The following is a 22428-nucleotide window of genomic DNA, read 5'->3' as shown; positions in this document are numbered from 1 at the left end:
CTCACAGAAAAGACAGCAGTCATAAAAACACTTCAAAACAGCATTGCTGATGTAAATGCAAAATGTCTGATTTTGGAAGAAGAAAACACAAAATTGAAACAAACAATCAAGCAACTAAAAGAAGAAAAACGCAAAACAACCGAAAAGCACAGTAATCTACTGGTGCAGGCTGAAAATCAAGATCTTGGATACCGTGTTTCCAAAATAGAAGGCGACGTGAGTGTAGCAAAATTAGAAATTGAGCAAATTAAACAGAATATAGAAACAACTGCAACAAATGCTGACATTCTGATGCTAAAAAGTGAACTAAAGAAAGAGAAAGATGAAATCTCAAACTTAAAGAATGACCTAAAAAAACTCACACAAAATCTTAAAACACAAACAAACTTGTCATACCAAACACAAACAGCAATACAAACCAAGACTCATTCAACAAATACTGATCTGCTTCAAGAAATCAATCAACAGAAGACAGTAGGAACAGACAGTCAACTTACATCGCAGGAGATTTCTTCACTAAAATCAATGCTTCAAACAGGAACAAAGGAAATCTTGGTTAGGAATAGTGAATCTATCGAGCCTAAAGCCAAACCTTCATCTTCAAAGATCCCCTCACAAACAGAACCACCCACACTGGGGATAACTTCATCATCTCAAAATACTCAAAAAACACAGTGCACACAGAATCAGGAAGTAATTGTTATTGATGAAGAGAACCCTCAGAAATTCAAGATACGTGTTCTAGGCGACTCAGTCACAAAAGTACTACAAACAAGTAAGATGTCCACCGATAAGACAGATGTGAAAATCAAATCACATGGAGGAGCAGAGATAAAAGACATTCACATCAAGGTACATGGCTATATCAAAAATCTAGAACATTTCAGTGAAGCTGATGTGTATGTAATACATGCTGGCATCAACAATGTCTCTAATGGTGACACAACATCTGACATCATAGAACAATACAGTGACTTAACAAACCTACTGAAACAAACAAATCCTTCAGCTAAAGTGGTTATTTCATCCATACTGCAAAAGAAAACAGACAAATTATCAATTAAAACAATAAGAAATTCAAACCAGCAATTGAAGCAGTTCTGTGAAGATCATGAGTACATATTTGTTGACCACACTAATACCTTTATGAATGGTCAATCTGTTAATCTAAGTCTGTATTCTAATGAAGTTCATCTCAATGATAAAGGAGCTTCAGTTTTAGCAAAAAAAAAAATAAAATAAAAGCAGCCATTGGAAAAGTGCTTAATATCCGTGCCAGCCAGAGAAAAACACCACAAAATGGAAATTTTCCGAAAGGTCAGCCTCCATCACAAACCCATGTGGCAACCACGCCAGCAACCCTTCAAGGGCCCACAAAGGTTGAACTTCCATCAGTTCCAGAATACAGCAGTGATGTGGAGACATCTTCCATGGATGTTCATGAATCCACCCCCACCATATTAAGTGAAAATTCAAACACAAAAGCGGAGGAAACTGAAGCACAACACAATCTACAAAATAAATCAACTGATCAATCTTACATTGAAGAAGCCTGGTTTGAAAAACATGGAATAAAAATCATGCATTTAAATATACACTTTTTTTTCTCCAAAATTTGATGAAGTTAGAAATTTACTTAGTGAACAGAATGAGTTGGATATCATTTGTTTCTGTGAAACCTTTCTAAACGATAGTTTTGCTGACAGTGAATTTCAGCTGAATGGTTATCAACTTTTTAGAAAAGACAGGAAATCCCATGGAGGAGGACTACTCATATATGTTAAAGACAAATTTCCTTGTATCAGAAGAACTGACTTGGAGTGTGAGGATTTAGAGATCATTTGGCTTGAAATATGACCATTCAAACAAAAACATTTTATTTTAGGTTATGTTTATAGACCACCATCTTCTTTAATATCTTGGACTCATGAGTATGAAAAATCTCTTGAAAAGTTAATTTATGAAGAAAAAGAAACACTTATCCTAGGTGATTTTAATATTAATCTCTTGGACAACAATTCTCTTGTGAAAAATTGGATAAATTTGAAAGACTCTTTCAATATGGTACAATTGGTTAAAACTTCTACAAGAGTTGCACACTCAAGTTCAACTCATAGATCATGTATACACAAATTTGCCTTGTAACATAAAACATGTTTTTGTACCCCAGCTCTCAATTAGTGACCACTTTCCAGTATGTTTAACTAGGAAAACTTCCTCAAATTCTGATGGTCCCATGCATAAAATTATATCATACAGGAAAGTCAAAAATTTTAATCAAGACTCTTTTCTAACTGATTTACAATGCCAGCCTTGGAGTATAATCGACATATATGAAGATCCAAATGATGCCCTTAATTATTTTACAAGCTTATTCCTAAAGACTCTTGATGACCATGCACCAATGAAAACTAAACGTGTAAAACATACTAATCAACCAAACTACTGGTTTACAAAAGAAATTCAATTAGCAATCAAACAAAGAGATCATTTTAAACATACAGAAAACAATATCCAATATAAACATTGGCGTACTAAAGTCAAGAAAATGATACATAAAGAAAAAAAATCATTTTTTACAGATACCATTAACAATAACTATAAAAAAGATGCTAAGCTGCTTTGGAAAAACTTGAAAGATTTAACTGGAGATTCTTCCAAGTCCCAGACCAATTTTATAAATGATGAATCTGGACACCCAATATCTGATCCAGGAAGGACTGCAAATACTTTTAATGAATATTTCCTTAATGTATTTCAATCTGTGGAACAGAATTTAAATCAAAGTACAAATTATACTTAACAAACAAACAACTCTGGACCTAAATATGAAATACCACTGATCACCGAAAAATTTGTGGAAACTCAATTGCTCAATATTGATTCCAAAAAGTCCACTGGATTGGATGGATTAAGTGCTAAATTTTTGAAACTATCAGCTAATGTTATAGCAAGGCCTATAACTCAAGTACTAAATCTTAGTATTAAAAATAAAATATTTCCTGACCAGCTTAAGATTGCAAAAATAACACCTATATATAAACAAGAGCTGTCTGATGACAGCGCGCTCGACTATTCGAAGAACTGATTGAAGAATGGGGTCAAAATATTTCCACGGATATTCAGACAAAAGAAATAAATAGATTAGACAAACAATGTTCCTGTATTACTTTGATTTCGATAAGTCTTGCACTAAATGGCAATATATAAGCCAATTTCAAAGTCCAAAAAGGGCCATAATTCAGTCAAAATAGTTATGTACTCTTGCCTACAGATGTAAATCATAATGATAAGCAAGTGTTCAAAGTTTAAAAGCCATATGTCAAATAGTTTTGACAAAACATGGACTTGTATGAAAACAGAACCAATTTCAAAGTCCAAAACGGGCCATAATTCAGCCAAAATAGATGACAGAGTTAATATGTTCTCTTTCCTACAGATAGAGACTATTATACTAAACAAGTGATAAAAGTTTCAAAGCCATATGTCAAACACTTTACAAAAAATATGAACTGGTACGAAAAACTTAACCAAGATTTCTAAGTCAAAAGGGGCCATAATTCAGCCAAAATCCTACTCTTGCCTATAACTGGACATGGTGATGGTAAACAGGTGCTGAAAGTTTCAAAGCTTTATCTCAAAAGACTTTGTCAAAATATGAACTGGTACGAAATATTAACCCAGATTTCTAAGTCAAAAAGGGCAATAATTCAGCCAAAATCCTTGATGGAGTTATGTGCTCTTGCCTATAACTGGACATGGTGATGGTAAACAAGTGTTGAAAGTTTCAAAGCTTTATCTCAAAAGACTTTGTCTAAATATGAACTGGTACAAAAAACTTAACCAAGATTTCAAAGTCGAAAGGGGCCATAATTCAGCCAAAATCCTTGATGGAGTTATGTACTCTTGCCTATAACTGGCCATGGTGATGGTAAACAAGTGTTGAAAGTTTCAAAGCTTTATCTTAAAAGACTTTGTCAAAATATGAACTGGTACGAAAAACTTAACCATGATTTCTAAGTCAAAAGGGGCCATAATTCAGCCAAAATCCTTGATGGAGTTATGTGCTCTTGCCTATAACTGGCCATGATGATGGTAAACAAGAGTTGAAAGTTTCAAAGCTTTATCTCAAAAGACTTTGTCAAAATGTGGACTGGTACGAAAAACTTAACCAAGGTGTGACGCCGACGCCGACGCCGACACCGACGCCGACGCCGTGGTGAGTAGGATAGCTCTACTTATTCTTCGAATAGTCGAGCTAAAAAGGTTCTAAAAATGATAATAACTATAGGCCAATTTCAGTTCTCCCTGTTCTCTCCAAAATAATTGAACGGCATGTCTCAGATAGTCTAAAACTCTTCTTAGAAGAAAATGATTTCCTGTTCAAATATCAATCAGGATTTAGAGCAAACCATTCTTGTGAAACTGCCTTGACAGTGATTATTGACAGGTGGATAAGTGCTATAAATTCAAAACAAGTTACAGGAACAGTATTTCTGGACTTGTCAAAAGCATTTGACCTTGTAAATCATGAAAAACTCCTTGAAAAGTTAGAAATTTTTAATCTTAGTGACTCTGCATTACTTTGGTTTAAATCTTACTTGTCAGACAGGTACCAAAGGGTCAGTGTCTCAGGTAAGTTATCTGAACTAGGTCATATACAGTCTGGAGTGCCTCAGGGATCAGTCCTTGGGCCTCTGCTGTTTGTGTTATATATAAATGACCTTCCAGCTGAACTAAAAGACATATTTACAGACATATTTGCTGATGATACTACAATAACAGCAACAGGTAAAACACACACTGATGTACAAAATTCTCTTCAAACTGCACTGAACAAAATTCTCACTTGGTGCCAAAATAACTCCATGTCTTTAAATGCTAAAAAGACAAAAGCAATGACAATTCAAACCACTAACAAAGCCAGAGCGAATAATATTTTTGAACTTTACCTTGGAAATGAAAAAATAGAGCTTTCAGAATCAGAAAGACTTCTCGGAGTACAAGCAGACAAAAATCTTAACTGGAAAGACCAAGCAGACAATGTAATGAAACAAGAGGACCATGATGGTCCTGAATCGCTCACCTGTTCCCGCATGACCCAGTTCTGAGTATGACGTCGTTTTTTCTATTATTTGACAAAGTGACCTAGTTTTTGAGCTCATCTGACCCAGTTTTGAGCTTGACCTAGATATCATCAAGATAAAAATTCTGACCAATTTTCATGAAGATCCATTGAAAACTATGGCCTCTAGAGAGGTCAAAAGATTTTTCAAATTTTAGACCTAATGACCTAGATTTTGACCGCAGTTGACCCAGTTTCAAACTTGACCTAGATATCATAAAGATGAACATTCAGACCAACTTTCATACAGATCCCATGAAAAGTATGGCCTCTATAGAGGTCACAAGGCTTTTTTATTATTTGACCTACTGACCTAGTTTTTGATGGCACGTGACCCAGTTTCAAACTTGACCTAGATATCATCAAGGTGAACATTCTGACCAATTTTCATGAAGATCCATTCAAGGGTATGGCCTCTAGAGAGGTCACAAGGTTTTTCGATTTTAAGACCTACTGACCTAGTTTTAGATCGCAGTTGACCCAGTTTCAAACCTGACCTGTATATCATCAAGATAAGCATTCAGACCAACTTTCATACAGATCCCATAAAAAATATGACCTCTAGAGAGGTCACAAGGTTTTTTCATTACTTGACCTACTGACCTACTTTTGACGACATGTGACCGACTTTCCAACTTGACCTAGATATCATCAAGATGAACATTCTGACCAATTTTTTGGAAGATCCATTCACAAGTATGGCCTCTAGAAAGGTCACAAGGTTTTTCTATTTTTAGACCTACTGACCTAGTATTTGACCGCATGTGACCCAGTTTAGAACTTCATCTAGATATCATCAAGATGAACATTCAGACCAACTTTCATACAGATCCCATGAAAAATATGGCCTTTAGAGAGGTCACAAGGTTTTTCTATTATTTGACCTACTGACCTAGTTTTTGATGGCACGTGACCCAGTTTCAAACCTGACCTAGATATCATCAAGATGAACATTCATACCAATTTTCATGAAGATCTTGTGAAATATATGGCCTCTAGAGAGGTCACAAGGTTTTTCTATTTTTAGAACTACTGACCTAGTTTTTGATCGCACCTGACCCAGTTTTGAACTTGACCTAGATATCATCAAGGTGAACATTCTGACCAACTTTCATAAAGATCCCATGAAAAATATGGCCTTTAGAGAGGTCACAAGGTTTTTCTATTATTTGACCTACTGACCTAGTTTTTGATGGCACGTGACCCAGTTTCGAACTGGACCTAGATATCATCAAGGTGAACATTCTGAGCAATTTTCATGAAGATTTTGTGAAATATATGGCCTCTAGAGAGGTCACAAGGTTTTTCTATTTTTAGACCTACTGACCTAGTTTTTGACCGCACGTGACCCAGTTTCGAACTTGACCTAGATATCACCAAGGTGAACATTCTGACCAACTTTCATAAAGATCCCATGAAAAATGTGACCTCTAGAGTGGTCACAATCAAAAGTTTACGCACGCACAGACGGACGGACGCACGGACGGACGACGGACGCTGCGCGATCACAAAAGCTCACCTTGTCACTTTGTGACAGGTGAGCTAAAAATGCAACTCTAAGTTATATCTTCTACAACGAATAAAATGTTTCTTAGATTTACCTGTCCGCAAAATGTTTTTCAATGCTTACATACTGCCGCATCTAGATTACTGCTGCTCTATTTGGGGAAATTGTAATGTTGCAGAAATGGACACTGTGATTAAATTTCAAAAACGAGCAGCCAAAAATATACTTGATGCAAATTTTGACACCCCTTCTGAAGATTTATTTAAAGTTCTGAATTGGATGAAATTTCCTGACAGAGTCAGATCCAAACTAGAAATGTGTCCATGGGACACAGATGCCCCCACTACATGACATTAGTCAGGGGCCAGAACTCCTACAATACTGGATGAATCCGGACGCGAAACCCCAGGTGCACAACTACACATGCTGACCAACATGCCTGTAAAGTTTTGTGACTCTAGGTCATATACTTTTGGAGCTAGGCACGACACAACATTAAAATGACCAATTTTTACAAAGTCAGGGGCCATAACTGCTACATGACTGAATGAATCTGGACGCGAAACCCCAGGTGCACAACTACACATGCTGACCAACATTCCTGTAAACTTTGGTGATTCTAGGTCAAATACTTTTGGAGCTATGCGCGACACAACATTAAAATGACCAATTTTTTACTAAGTCAGGGGCCATAACTCCTACATGTCTTACTTAATCCGGACGCGAAACCCCAGGTGCACAACTACACATGCTGACCAACATGCCTGTAAAGTTTTGTGACTCTAGGTCATACACTTTTGAAGCTAGGCACGACACAACATTAAAATGACCAATTTTTACAAAGTCAGGGGCCATAACTTCTACATGACTGAATGAATCCGGACGCTAAACCCCAGGTGCACAACTACACATGCTGACCAACATTCCTGTAAAGTTTTGTGACTCTACATCAAATACTTTCAGAGCTACGCACGACACAACATTTTCGGAAGGACGGACGGACGGAAGGACGGACGGACAAGAGCAAATCTATATGCCCCCCCCCCCCCAAAGTGGGGGCATAAAATGCAATACTAGTTTACAAGTCTCTGAATAATATATGCAGGGGTGTAAAATTCCACTCGCCCGCTCGCATTGGCGAGTTAGTCTGAGTAGGACGAGTGGGCCTCGCTGTATACTCGACCGATCGGGCGAGTGGTTTTTTACGTCCTTACTTTACCAAAATTCAGAAACTACAACTCCAAAACGTCAACAAACTTTGAGATGGTTCAGCCTCTACCTGGATTGACTGGAATTTACCCGCGAATCGTAAAGATATCAAAACGTTATGCCGGTAATTTTCCATTCCACAAGCACGTGCGACCTATCGTATTAAATAACACGTACACAAAAACCGTGCGTAGTGCATTCATTTTTTAACATTTTCGCTTCAAGTTTTCAACACCTCTTGAGAAATAATACTATTTGAATTCTATAATGATTTTAATAAGATATCGACAGAAATGTAGGCAAAATTCTATAAAAACGGTCGAATTTTCATGTAATCATTTGTAAAAATTCAAACAGCGCGATCTTAGTTACTTATTTCTTTCTAAAAGTAAATAAATGATGAATACTCTGGGCATAAAATTCAGACTTTTGACCAGAAAGAACAAAAAACAGAATAAAACAATCATAAATAATGAAAAAGCGGCAGCAATTACAATACATGGAGTAAAACGATTTTTGGCTGATTTCTGTTAGTGCGGCTGAATAGGTTACGTGACCTCGTGAACGTAAATAGAAATGCGATTTTAAAATAAAGCAATGTGATGTCATTTCGGTTTTTAATAAGTTTCAAATGAATCTTTGTACATGTATTTTTTGACCAACAAGTTAAAAGTTTTTTTGACAAACAATAATGTAAATTCCTTGAGGGCAAATAGGTCACAGAGGTAGGATATCCACTATAGTAACTATCGTTTGAGACATTTACTTTTTATACGGGATATAGCGAACATTTGAGACATTTACCTTTTAAACGGGATATAGCACATTCGCTTTTGACAACAAATTAAAGAAGAAACTTTTTTATTGATTTCTATTTCTCAGCAATTTTAAGAACCGATGCGGTACGATCAGACAGTGATGTGTCACATGGCGCGAAAACATGACGTAATGCCATGACAATCTCGAGCAAAAATACCGCTTTGATCTCCACTTCTGATGTCAAGAGACTGACACACTTCTTTTAGCTCTTTGAGGGGGTGTAAATTGATCATGAAAACAAGGTCAATTACTTAGTTTATCAACTGAATAATTACCGATAATCTTTAACGTTTTTTTCCTCTCTTTCAAAACGGGTGGATGGACGATGATTATTGTGTCCAACTTTTTTAGACACTTCAAAATAAATATTTTTCGGGAAATAATACTATTGTACATAATACTCCTTTCATAAAAGTGACAGTATTGAAAGTGTCAATTATCAGGGCGAGTGGCTGTTCACTAAGGGCGAGTAGATATTACTGGCTACTAGTCCTGCAGGGCGAGTGGTGTGAAAAATTTTTTTACACCCCTGATATGTCCTGCATACTTGAACACAAAGTTTTCATTTTTACATGAAGTAAAGACAGTAAACCTAAGGTCACTTGACCCAAAACTGAACTTGCACTTGCCAAAACCGAACACAGAATTTTGTAGGAAAAGTCTTGACTATTCTGGTCCTAAAATATGGAATGAATTACCTGTTGAAGTTCGAAATGCAGACACCTTATATTCTTTCAAACAAAAATATCTAGCATACTGGAAAGTGTCACAGGTGTAAACATTGTCTATACTTTTAGATTACATCTTCACTTTCTTCCTATATACTGTATATATAATGTCATTAATTTGTTAACGATGTAATGATCTTTGTAGTGTACCATGACTTTTTTCATATTGCTATTTATATATATATATATATATATATATATTTTTTTTTTTGTTGTAAAAAATGTATTTATTATGAAGAGGCTCGTTTGGAAGATCGGGTTTTGTTTTGTTTTTTGTTTGTTTTGTTGGATTTAACGTCGCACCGACACATGATAGGTCATATGGCGACTTTCCAGCTTTTTAATGGTGGAGGAAGACCCCAGGTGCCCCTCCGTGCATTATTTCAACACGAGCGGGCACCTGGGTAGAACCACCGACCTTCCGTAAGCCAGCTGGATGGCTTCCTCACATGAAGAATTCAACGCCCCGAGTGAGGCTCGAACCCGCATCGATGAGGGGCAAGTGATTTGAAGTCAGCGACCCTAACCACTCGGCCACGAAGGCCCCGAAGATCGGGTTTTACCTGAATTCGTTGCCTCTTAAAATAAAGTCTTTATTATTATTATTATTATTACCTTTTACTTTGATACTGTGCTGGTCAGTGACCGTCAACGATACAAAATTATTCTAGTTTTGGCTATACTGAATTTACTGAGTGAAATTGACATAAATGAATAATCTATCGTCATTACAGTAAATGCATTCACACATTCACAAGCTGTTGATTTAACAAGAGGACCATGATGGTCCTGAATCGCTCACCTCTTCCCACATGACCCTGTTTTGAGTATGACGTCGTTTTTTCTATTATTTGACATAGTGACCTAGTTTTTGAGCTCATGTGACCCAGTTTTGAACTTGACCTAGATATTATCAAGATAAAAATTCTGACCAATTTTCATGAATATCCATTGAAAAATATGGTCTCTAGAGAGGTCACAAGGTTTTTCTATTATTTGACCTATTGACCTAGTTTTCAAAGGTACATGACCCTGTTTTGAATTTTACCTAGATATCATCAAGGTGAACATTCTCACTAATTTTCATGAAGATCTCATGAAAAATATGGCCTCTAGAGAGGTCACAAGGTTTTTCTATTTTTATACCTACTGGCCTAGGTTTTGACTGCACATGACCCAGTTTCGAAACTGACCTAGATATCATCAAGGTGAACATTCAGATCAATTTTCATGAAGATCCATTGAAAAATATGGCCTCTAGAGAGGTCAAAAGATTTTTCTAATTTTAGACCTACTGACCTAGTTTTTGACCGCAGTTGACCCAGTTTCAAATTTGACCTAGATATCATCAAGATGAACATTCAGACCAACTTTCATACAGATCCCATGAAAAGTATGGCCTCTAGAGAGGTCACAAGGTTTTTTTATTATTTGACCTACTGACCTAGTTTTTTAAGGCACGTGACCCAGTTTCAAACTTGACCTAGATATCATCAAGGTGAACATTCTGACCAATTTTCATGAAGATCCATTCAAGGGTATGGCCTCTAGAGAGGTCACAAGGTTTTTCTATTTTTAGACCTACTGACCTAGTTTTTGACCGCACATGACTCTGTTTTGAACTTGACCTAAATATCATCAAGATAAGCATTCAGATCAACTTTCATACAGATCCCATGAAAAATATGGCCGTTAGAGCGGTCACAAGGTTTTTCTATTATTTGACCTACTGACCTAGTTTTTGAGGGCACGTGACCCAGTTTCAAACTTGACCTAGATATCATCAAGATGAACATTCAGACCAACTTTCATACAGATCCCATGAAAAATATGGCCTCTAGAGAGGTCACAAGGTTTTTCTATTATTTGACCTACTGACCTAGTTTTTAAAGGCACGTGACCCACTTTCGAACTTGACCTAGATATCATCAAGCTGAACATTCTGACCAACTTTCATACAGATCCCATGAAAAATATGGCCTTAAAAGAGGTCACAAGGTTTTTCTATTATTTGACCTACTGACCTAGTTTTTGAAGGCACGTGACCCAGTTTCGAACTTGACCTAGGTATCATCAAGATGAACATTCAGACCAACTTTCATACAGATCCCATGAAAAATATGGCCTTTAGAGAGGTCACAAGGTTTTTCTATTATTTGACCTACTGACCTAGTTTTTGATGGCACATGACCCAGTTTCGAACTTGACCTAGATATCATCAAGGTGAATGTTCTAACCAGTTTTCATGAAGATCTTTTGAAATATATGGCCTCTAGAGAGGTCACAAGGTTTTTCTATTTTTAGACCTACTGACCTAGTTTTTGATGGCACGTGACCCAGTTTCGAACTTGACCTAGATATCATCAAGGTGAACATTCTGACCAATTTTCATGAAGATCTCATGAAATATATGGCCTCTAGAGAGGTCACAAGGTTTTTCTATTTTTAGACCTACTGACCTAATTTTTGATTGCACGTGACCCAGTTTCGAACTTGACCTAGATATCATCAAGATGAACATTCAGACCAGCTTTCAAACAGATCTTTTGAAATATATGGCCTTTAGAGAGGTCACAAGGTTTTTCTATTATTTGACCTACTGACCTAGTTTTTGAAGGCGCGTGACCCAGTTTCGAATCTGACCTAGATATCATCAAGATGAACATTCTGACCAACTTTCATACAGATCCCATGAAAAATATGGCCTTTAGAGAGGTCACAAGGTTTTTCTATTATTTGACCTACTGACCTAGTTTTTGATGGCACATGACCCAGTTTCGAACTTGACCTAGATATCATCAAGGTGAACGTTCTAACCAATTTTCATGAAGATCTTTTGAAATATATGGCCTCTAGAGAGGTCACAAGGTTTTTCTATTTTTAGACCTACTGACCTAGTTTTTGATGACACGTGACCCAGTTTCGAACTTGACCTAGATATCATCAAGGTGAACATTCTGACCAATTTTCATGAAGATCTTGTGAAATATATGACCTCTAGAGAGGTCACAAGGTTTTTCTATTTTTAGACCTACTGACCTAGTTTTTGATTGCACGTGACCCAGTTTCGAACTTGACCTAGATATCATCAAGGTGAACATTCTGACCAATTTTCATAAAGATCCCATGAAAAATGTGACCTCTAGAGTGGTCACAAGCAAAAGTTTACGGACTGACGCACGCACGGACGGACGGACGACGGACGCTTCGCGATCACAAAAGCTCACCTTGTCACTTTGTGACAGGTGAGCTAAAAATTAAGCACAAACATATTTTTTTTTGAGAAACATGCTATTTGAGTTCTTGAATAAGCATTATTGTTATATGATTGAATTTTAAAGCGTCTACCGACGCAGAGATTGTTACCATTTTTCGTGAAGTAATTCAGTACATTTTTTTTTTAAATTTTGGTCGTAAAAAGCACTCGCCTGGTCGGTCTAGTATACAGATTAACATTCAGACGTACCAAGATTCATTCAGACTGGGCCAAAATTGTGTCCTTTAGTGTTAACAGTTAAATTGTGGACAACGATGTCCGACCCAACATGACTTGACGACAGATAATCTGCTCACCATTTGTTTCTTGTTTAACATCTTTAGAGTATCTATTTGCGAAAATAATAGTTGGCTAATTTGGAACTGCATACATTTTCTAGTACTTGTAATTGACCATATGTGAATAAGTGCACATAGTTTTGCTTTATTTTGCACTATTATTAATACATGGCTAATACATGTACCAATATGTACACAGCAGCTCCCATTCTTCTTTAAATAATAAAGATAAATACTGAACTCACCATCTGATTCTGTTCTCTGACCCTCTTGTTCTCTATTGTTATCAACTGAAGAGGTCTCCACTTAAAAAATAAAATTGAGACAAAATTATGGGTAACAATTCTATGAATTAGTGAATTACACATACAATGCAAGAATGAAACCTTTTACCTTACCTTGTGATCCTGACTTTGGGTCAGCAAAGTTAGAACATGTCTACAACATACCTCCTTTGTTTAAAAAAAATTACTAAAGTGTAAAGTAGATATGGACCAGACAAGAAATTCAAAGCTCAAACATTTAACCTAGTTTTGTAACCTTTATCTTGGACTGGCACAATCAGAACATACTTTCTCTATAGCATTTTGACAAGGCATGCATTTGACCCATGTAACACAAATTTTAACACTTGAATCAACAAGAGCTGTCTGTAAGACATCCAGTGCTGGACTATTCAAATTGTTGTCCCAGAAACAGGAATATTAAAATATCTATAGAGTTTCCATCAGGTATCTGCATTAGTTGTGGAGATAGTTGCATGCAAAACTAAGTTCAAAAGGGGACATAATTTTGCAAAATACATGTCAGAGTATGGGACTTGATGCTATCAACTAGTTTTATAACCGAGAAGACACATAATAAGTTTCAAATCAAAAGCTGCATTAGTTTTGGAGATAGTAACCAAACTCACCATCTGATTCTGTTCTCTGACCCTCATTGTCAGATTCTTGTTCTCTATTGTCATCAACTGAAGAGGTCTCCACTTAAAAAAACAAATTGAAACAAAGTTAAGAGTAACTATTCTATGAATTAGTATGTATCTGTCAGTGCACTTAATGCAGCTTCCTTTGTTTCAAAAAAATACAATGTGTAAAGTAGATATGGACCAGACAAGAAATTCAAAGCTCAAACATTTAACCTAGTTTTGTAACCTTTATCTTGGACTGGCACATTCAGAACATACTTTCTCTATAGCATTTTGACAAGGTATGCATTTGACCCATGTAACGCAAATTTTAACACTTGAATCAACAAGAGCTGTCTGTAAGACATCCAGTGCTGGACTATTCAAATTGTTGTCCCAGAAACAGGAATATTAAAATATCTATAGAGTTTCCATCCAGTATCTGCATTAGTTTTGGAGATAGTTGCATGCAAAATTTTTAAGTTCAAAAAGGGACATAATTTTGCAAAATACCTGTCAGACTTATGGGACTTGATGTTATTACCTAGTTTTATAAACCCGAAGAAGCATGTGAAGTTTCAACTCAAATATTTGCATTAGTTTTTGAGATAGTAACTACCGTAATCGGCCGATTATAGGTTGCACTCGTGTATAGGACGCAGTGAAAAAATATCAGCAGAATTCTGGAAAAATCCTTATACCCACTTATCACTTATCTGAATTTATGTAATGCATGCAAACTTTATCCACTATTTATTAAGTCTAAAAGGGGGCATAATCTGGCCAAAATAAATATCAGATTATGGGACTTGATGCAATCACCTAGTTTTATAACCTTAAAGACACAATGTCATGTGAAGCTTCAAATCAATATCTGCATTACTTCAGGAGATAGTAACTTGCATGCAAAGGGGGCATAATTTGGCTAAAGTAAACGTCAGAGTTATGGGATGTGATGCTCTCAACTAGTTTTGTAACTTTAAAGACACATGTGAAGTTTCAATTCATTATCTGCATTCGCTTTGGAGATAGTAAGTTGCATGCAAAATTTTAACTAGGATTTTCTAAGTCCAAAAGGGGGCATAATTTGGCCAAAATACATGTCAGAGTTATGGGACTTGACCCAGTGAGGTTGGTTATTGACAAACTATTAGAAAAAACAAGAGGACCATGATGGTCCTGAATTGCTCACCTCTTCCCACATGACCCAGTTTTGAGTATGACGTCGTTTTTTCTATTATTTGACATAGTGACCTAGTTTTTGAGCTCATGTGACCCAGTTTTGAACTTGACTTAGATATTATCAAGATAAAAATTCTGACCAATTTTCATGAAGATAAAGGTTTTTCTATTATCTGACCTATTGACCTAGTTTTCAAAGGTACGTGACTCTGTTTTGAACTTTACCTAGATATCATCAAGGTGAAAATTCAGATCAATTTTCATGAAGATCCATTGAAAAATATGGCCTCTAGAGAGGTCAAAAGATTTTAATAATTTTAGACCTACTGACCTAGTTTTTGACCGCAGTTGACCCAGTTTCAAACTTGACCTAGATATCATCAAGAAGAACATTCAGACCAACTTTCATACAGATCCCATGAAAAGTATGGCCTCTAGAGATGTCACAAGGTTTTTTTATTATTTGACCTACTGACCTAGTTTTTTACGGCACGTGACCCAGTTTCAAACTTGACCTAGATATCATTAAGGTGAACATTCTGTCCAATTTTTATGGAGATCCATTCACAAGTATGGCCTCTAGAGGTCACAAGGTTTTTCTATTTTTAGACCCACTGACCTAGTTTTTGACCGCACGTGACCCTGTTTCAAACTTGACTTAGATATCATCAAGATGAACATTCAGATCAATTTTCATACAGATCCCTTGAAAAATATGGCCTTTAGAGAGGTCACAAGGTTTTTCTATTATCTGACCTACTGACCTAGTTTTTGATGGCACGTGACCCACTTTCGAACCTGACCTTGATATCATCAAGATGAACATTCAGACCAACTTTCATACAGATCCCATGAAAATTATGGCCCCTAAAGAGGTCACAAGGTTTTTCTATTATTCGAACTACTGACCTAGTTTTTGACGGCACGTGACCCACTTTCGAACTTGACCTAGATATCATCAAGGTGAACATTCTGACCAATTTTCATGAAGATCTCATGAAGTATATGACCTCTAGAGAGGTCACAATGTTTTTCTATTTTTAGACCTACTGACCTAGTTTTTGACCGCACATGACCCAGTTTCGAACTTGACCTAGATATCATCAAGATGAACATTCAGACCAACTTTCATACAGATCCTATGAAAAATATGGCCTTGAGAGAGGTCACAAGGTTTTTCTATTATTTGACCTACTGACCTAGTTTTTGATGGCACGTGACCCAGTTTCGAACTTGACCTAGAGATCATCAAGTTGAACGTTCTGACCAATTTTCATGAAGATCTTTTGAAATATATGGCCTCTAGAGAGGTCACAAGGTTTTTCTATTTTTAGACCTACTGACCTAGTTTTTGACTGCACGTAACCCACTTTCGAACTTGACCTAGATATCATCAAGATGAACATTCTGACCAATTTTCATGAAGATCTCATGAAATATATGGCCTCTAGAGAGGTTACAAGGTTTTTCTATTTTTAGACCTACTGACCTAGTTTTTGACCGCACGTGACCCAGTTTCGAACCTGACCTAGATATCATCAAGATGAACATTCAGACCAACTTTCATACAGATCCTATGAAAAATATGGCCTTGGGAGAGGTCACAAGGTTTTTCTATTATTTGACCTACTGACCTAGTTTTTGATGGCACGTGACCCAGTTTCGAACCTGACCTAGAGATCATCAAGTTGAACGTTCTGACCAATTTTCATGAAGATCTTTTGAAATATATGGCCTCTAGAGAGGTCACAAGGTTTTTCTATTTTTAGACCTACTGACCTAGTTTTTGATGGCACGTGACCCAGTTTCGAACTTGACCTAGACATCATCAAGATGAACATTCTGACCAATTTTCATGAAGATCTTGTGAAATATATGGCCTCTAGAGAGGTTACAAGGTTTTTCTATTTTTAGACCTACTGACCTAGTTTTTGACCGCACGTGACCCAGTTTCGAACTTGACCTAGATATCATCAAGATGAACATTCAGACCAACTTTCATACAGATCCTATGAAAAATATGGCCTTGAGAGAGGTCACAAGGTTTTTCTATTATTTGACCTACTGACCTAGTTTTTGATGGCACGTGACCCAGTTTCAAACTTGACCTAGAGATCATCAAGTTGAACGTTCTGACCAATTTTCATGAAGATCTTTTGAAATATATGGCCTCTAGAGAGGTCACAAGGTTTTTCTATTTTTAGACCTACTGACCTAGTTTTTGATGGCACGTGACCCAGTTTCGAACTTGACCTAGACATCATCAAGATGAACATTCTGACCAATTTTCATGAAGATCTTGTGAAATACATGGCCTCTAGAGAGGTCACAAGGTTTTTCTATTTTTAGACCTACTGACCTAGTTTTTGATGGCATGTGACCCAGTTTCGAACTTGACCTAGATATCATCAAGATGAACATTCTGACCAACTTTCATAAAGATCCCATGAAAAATGTGACCTCTAGAGTGGTCACAAGCAAAAGTTTACGGACGGACGGACGGACTGACGGACGGACGACGGACACCGCGCGATCACAAAAGCTCACCTTGTCACTTTGTGACAGGTGAGCTAAAAAGTTTCAAAGCTATATGGCTAAGAAAATGATAGCTATATGTACTTGCATGTGAAACATTAAGCAAAGTGTGATGCTGACACCAGGGTGAGTAGAATTGCTCCGTCTATTCTTCAAAAAGGCGTGCTAAAAACTATCAGCATACAGAAAATCTGTTCCTAATAATCCAGCTTTAATTAAGGACTGAATGCTATTTTCTTGTGAGTTTATACAGGTATAGACCATGTTGGGACTTCTTGCAAATCTATGAATCGCATTTGCGAATCTTTGATGATTTGCAAGAAGTCCCAACGTGGTCTATACCTGTACAGTAAACCTCACTTTTAAGGAACTCGGATATAAGGAACGTTCGGTTATAAGGAACATTTTTTAATTCCCCATCTAATTTATTCTTTATTCAATGTAAAAATCCTCGGTTATAGGGAACTCGGTTATAAGGAACACTCGGTTATAGGGAACACTTTTTCCAGTCCCAAAGTATGAAATTCAGTGGAAAACCCCTCGGTTATAGCGAATAGACATAAAAATAAAAATTATTGAAAATCGGAAATAAACAGGAGAATCGCTGATGACGTCAGAGTAATCTCGAAACTTTCACGCGCTTAAACAAATGATTTCATTTCTATGATCTTTAGTTTGTTAATTCAAGGATACCATAAAAAGAAAATATATAATATCATCATTAAAATTTATCAAATACTACACGATAGTAGACTTGGGATTACAATATTGATTATTAGTCTAGATAGTTTCGTAACGAGAGAAATATCCTAACAAGAGGGCCATGAAGGCCCTGTATCGCTCACCTGACCTATTGACCTAAAGATCATAAAGATTAACATTCTGACCAAGTTTCATTAAGATATGGTCATAAACGTGGCCTCAGGAGTGTTAACTGACTTTCCCTTTGATTTGACCTGGTGACCTAGTTTTTGACCCCACATGACCCAGATTCGAATTTGACCTAAAGATCATCAAGATTAACATTCTGACTAAGTTTCATGAAGATACAGTCATAAATGTGGCCTCTAGAGTGTTAACGAGCTTTTTCCTTTGATTTGACCCAGTGGCCTAGTTTTTCACCCCACCTGACCCAGATTTGAATCTGACCTAAAGATCATCAAGCTTAACATTCTGACCAAGTTTCATTAAGATATGGTCATAAATGTGGCCTCAGGAGTGTTAACTAGCTTTTCCTCTGATTTGACCTGGTGACCTAGTTTTTGAACCCACATGACCTAGACTTGAACTTGACCTAAAGATCATCAAGATTAACAATCTGATTAAGTTTAATTAAGATAAAGTCATAAATGTGGCCTCTAGAGTATAAACAAGCTTTTCCTTTGATTGACCTAGTGACCCAGATTTAAAATTCACCTATAGATCATCAAGATTAACATTCTGACCAAGTTTCATTAAGATATGGTCATAAATGTGGCCTCTGGAGTGTAAACTAGCTTTTGCTTTGATCTGACCTGGTGACCTAGTTTTTGGCATTACATGATCCAGATTCAAACTGGACCTTAAGATCATCAAGATTAACATTCTGAACAAGTTTCATGAAGATAAAGTCATAAATGTGGCCTCTACAGTGCTAACAAGCTTTTCCTTTGATTTGACCTGGTGACCTAGTTTTTGACCCAAGATGACCCAATAGCAAACTCGTCCAAGATTTTATTGAAGGTAACAATCTGACCAACTTTCATGAAGATTGTGCCAAAATTGTGACCTCTAGAGTGTTAACAAGTTTTTCCTTTGATTTGACCTGGTGACCTAGTTTTTGACCCCAGATGACCCAATATCAAACTAGTCAAAGATTTTATTGAGGGTAACATTCTGACCAAGTTTCATTAAGATTGGGCCAAAATTGTGACCTCTAGAGTGTTAACAAGCTTTTCCTTTGATTTGACCTGGTGACCTAGTTTTTGACTCCAGATGACCCAATATCGAACTCGTCCAAAATTTTATTGAGAGTAACATTCTGACTAAGTTTCATTAAGACTTGGCCAAAATTGTGACTTCTAGAGTGTTAACAGTCAAATTGTTGACGACGCTGACGACGGACTAAAATCAAGCACATCTCAAAAATGGCATCAATTTCGAAAGCAAACTGGAACAGTATCTTTAGAAAACTTTTTTTGTGACTTCTGCATAAAATATTTCAAATATGAACTGATGGGGTAAATGAAGAATATTTCTCACATCTCCACTACCGTCCTTTATGGATTCACATGCAAAAGTTCGGATTAATCCCTGAAAATCCTAAGCATTATGCAGGTGGGGTATGCAAAACCAAAATTTGGAAGATTGTCAACTGAACAAAAACTTGAAACAGTAGATCATACTGGCCACAAATAAAATCAAAATGCAATACGTGTATGCACACATTAAACATACATGTAAGTCCTATTTGATATTAATCTCTTGTTAATTACAACTATTGCAACCATTTTCTGAAAATAACAAGCAAATTCGATGAATTGGTATCCCCCGCCGAAAGGGTTTGTGGTGAGGTATGGCAAAAAGATATATCCGGCAAAAAGTTAAGGATGTTAATAAGAAGCAAATAATTTCATTAGTCAAAATCAATTTAACAGAAAACAAATGTTTAATTAAAGAGTACATAATAAATGTATGATACTTTGATCCTGACTAAAGAATTTATTTTGAATGGGATATGCTTACTGTAATAAGCTTAGCTTTTAAAATTAAATGCAGTTAATTGAAATGTGAGCTTGAAGTTTAACTGGAACGAAATATTGTCTTCGAGTGGTTTGGCACCAGGTGCTGCTGTTTAACATGTACATTTGAACTTAAAAAGAACAGAATGATGTCCTTAAGAGAACCCAGGTAAGATATATTGATAATGGCTGAGGGCAAGGTTTGTGCAGTCACAACTTAACATGTTGAAGATTTGAACATTTAAAAAAAAAAAAAAAAAAGGAATGGAAATATATATATGTATATAGATGTGTATATATATTTATTTTTTTAGGGGGTGGGGGTGCAGGGGAACGGGAGAGGAAACAAAATTTCACATGCTGATTATAAATATTGATTGAAAATTAAAAATGAAAAAAAAAAAGAGAAAAAAAGGGTAAAATGGTGAAGTGGGGGGAGGGCAGAGGATGCATGATCAGTGGTGGGCATGACTGGGTGGAGAAGTGAGGTGGGGGAATGGTACAACTTGGAAGGTTTGAAAAAAATCTAAAATAAGAAATGAAAAAATTATTTTGGGGGGGGGGGGGTTGGGAGGGGGAGTGACCAAGGCAAGTGGGTGACCAGGTTTGGGTGCGCAACTTCACATGTTTATAATAAATGTTCACAGAAAAGAATGAAAGAAATTTAATGAAATTCTGTCATTTGGTAAGTTTGTTATGTACATATATGTGGATTTTTAGACAATTAAAGGGCATTAACTCTGAAGTTACAAAAGAAATCCGTACAAAACTGTCTGTGCACAACTAAATTATAGTGCTCTAAATTCTGTTAAAGTTTCATCGTTCTAGGTCAAATATATCAAAAGTTATGATGCAGAAATTGCCATATCTATAGATCTATAGTACCCTATATAGTTAACACTAGAAACTTCTAAGGGCCATAACTCTGGTGTTACTTGGGCAATCTGTCTGAAACTTGATGGGACCCATAACCTCATAGTGGTGAACATGTATAAGAAGTTTGTTTGAAAAAATCTAAAAAAAGGATTTTTTTTTATATTTTTTTTTTGGGGGGGGGGGGGGGGGGGGAGGAGGTGTCGGGGGATAGGGGGGAGGTGTGTGACCAAGGTAAGGGGGTGACCAGGTGTGGGTACACAACTTCACATGTTTACAATAAATGTTCATGGAAAAGAATGAAAGAAATTCAATGAAATTCCACCAAATGGTAAGTTTGTTATGTACAAATATGTGGATTTTTATACAATTAAAGGGCAATAATTCTTAATTTACACATACATCCGAATGAAATTGTGTGTACACAACCACATTATGGTGATCTAAATTCTGTTTAAGTTTCATAGTTTTAGGTCAAATATATCAAAAGTTATGATGCAGAAATTGCTATATTTATAGTACCCTATATAGTTACACTAGAAAATTCTAAGGGCCATAACTCTGGTGTTACTTGGGCAATCTGACTGAAACTTGACGGGCCGCAAGAACTCATAGTGGTGAACATGTATATGAAGTTTTAAATAAATATTCCCAACCATTTCCTAGATATGGCTCCGGACGGACGGACGGAAAGACGGAAATACGGACGGACGGAAGGACGGACGACGCCAAAACTATATCCCTCCGACTTTCGTCGGGGGATAAAAATTTGATGATTGAATGTTTTAGTTACTCTATAAACAAACAATTACCCTTAAAACTAATGGGAAATCTGCAAATACCCTTTAATAATAGAATTTAAACATAAAATTTGAAGAAAAAAGCACACTATGGTGGTAAAATGCCTCTTGACCTATAATCTTATCTGGAGCTCTGTGCAGTTTTGAAAGTGCAAATACAAATTAAGGGTTGGTCACTAAACTACTACATAACAGGTACTGCTTACATAGTTGTACAGTTTTAAACTTTGCCATCAACCCTCAAAATTAACAGTACATAATAATAATAATGGTGAAGCATACATTACCAGTAAGCTACCCTGGATATGACTAATTTTTTAAAGTAGAATATTGTGCCTCCTACGTGTTTGGATAAAATAAAAATATGATCACATTGCTGAGAATAATTCCACAGGGGGAATCATTCATAGATATATTACAAGTTCCACTCAATTTCCTCAATTATTTTGGCATCTGATAAGTCTATTG

General features: G+C 36.4%; 1 long non-coding RNA gene across 1 annotated transcript in view; it reads right to left on the bottom strand.

Annotated features, from left to right (window-relative positions):
• The window catches only part of LOC128552188 (uncharacterized), a 46813-nt gene extending 33565 nt beyond the window's left edge, over positions 1 to 13248 (bottom strand). Inside the window, exon 1 of the long non-coding RNA XR_008369001.1 lies at positions 13189 to 13248. This is a non-coding gene — a long non-coding RNA (uncharacterized LOC128552188). The remainder of the gene's footprint in view (positions 1 to 13188) is intronic.
• Positions 13249 to 22428: the final 9180 nt, after the last annotated feature.

This window comes from Mercenaria mercenaria, unplaced genomic scaffold (genome assembly GCF_021730395.1).
Source record: "Mercenaria mercenaria strain notata unplaced genomic scaffold, MADL_Memer_1 contig_2125, whole genome shotgun sequence".
In the NCBI taxonomy this organism is placed as follows: Eukaryota; Metazoa; Mollusca; class Bivalvia; order Venerida; family Veneridae; genus Mercenaria; species Mercenaria mercenaria.
The sequence above is the reverse complement of the archived record's forward strand: the minus strand, read 5'-3'. Positions and strand labels throughout refer to the sequence as shown.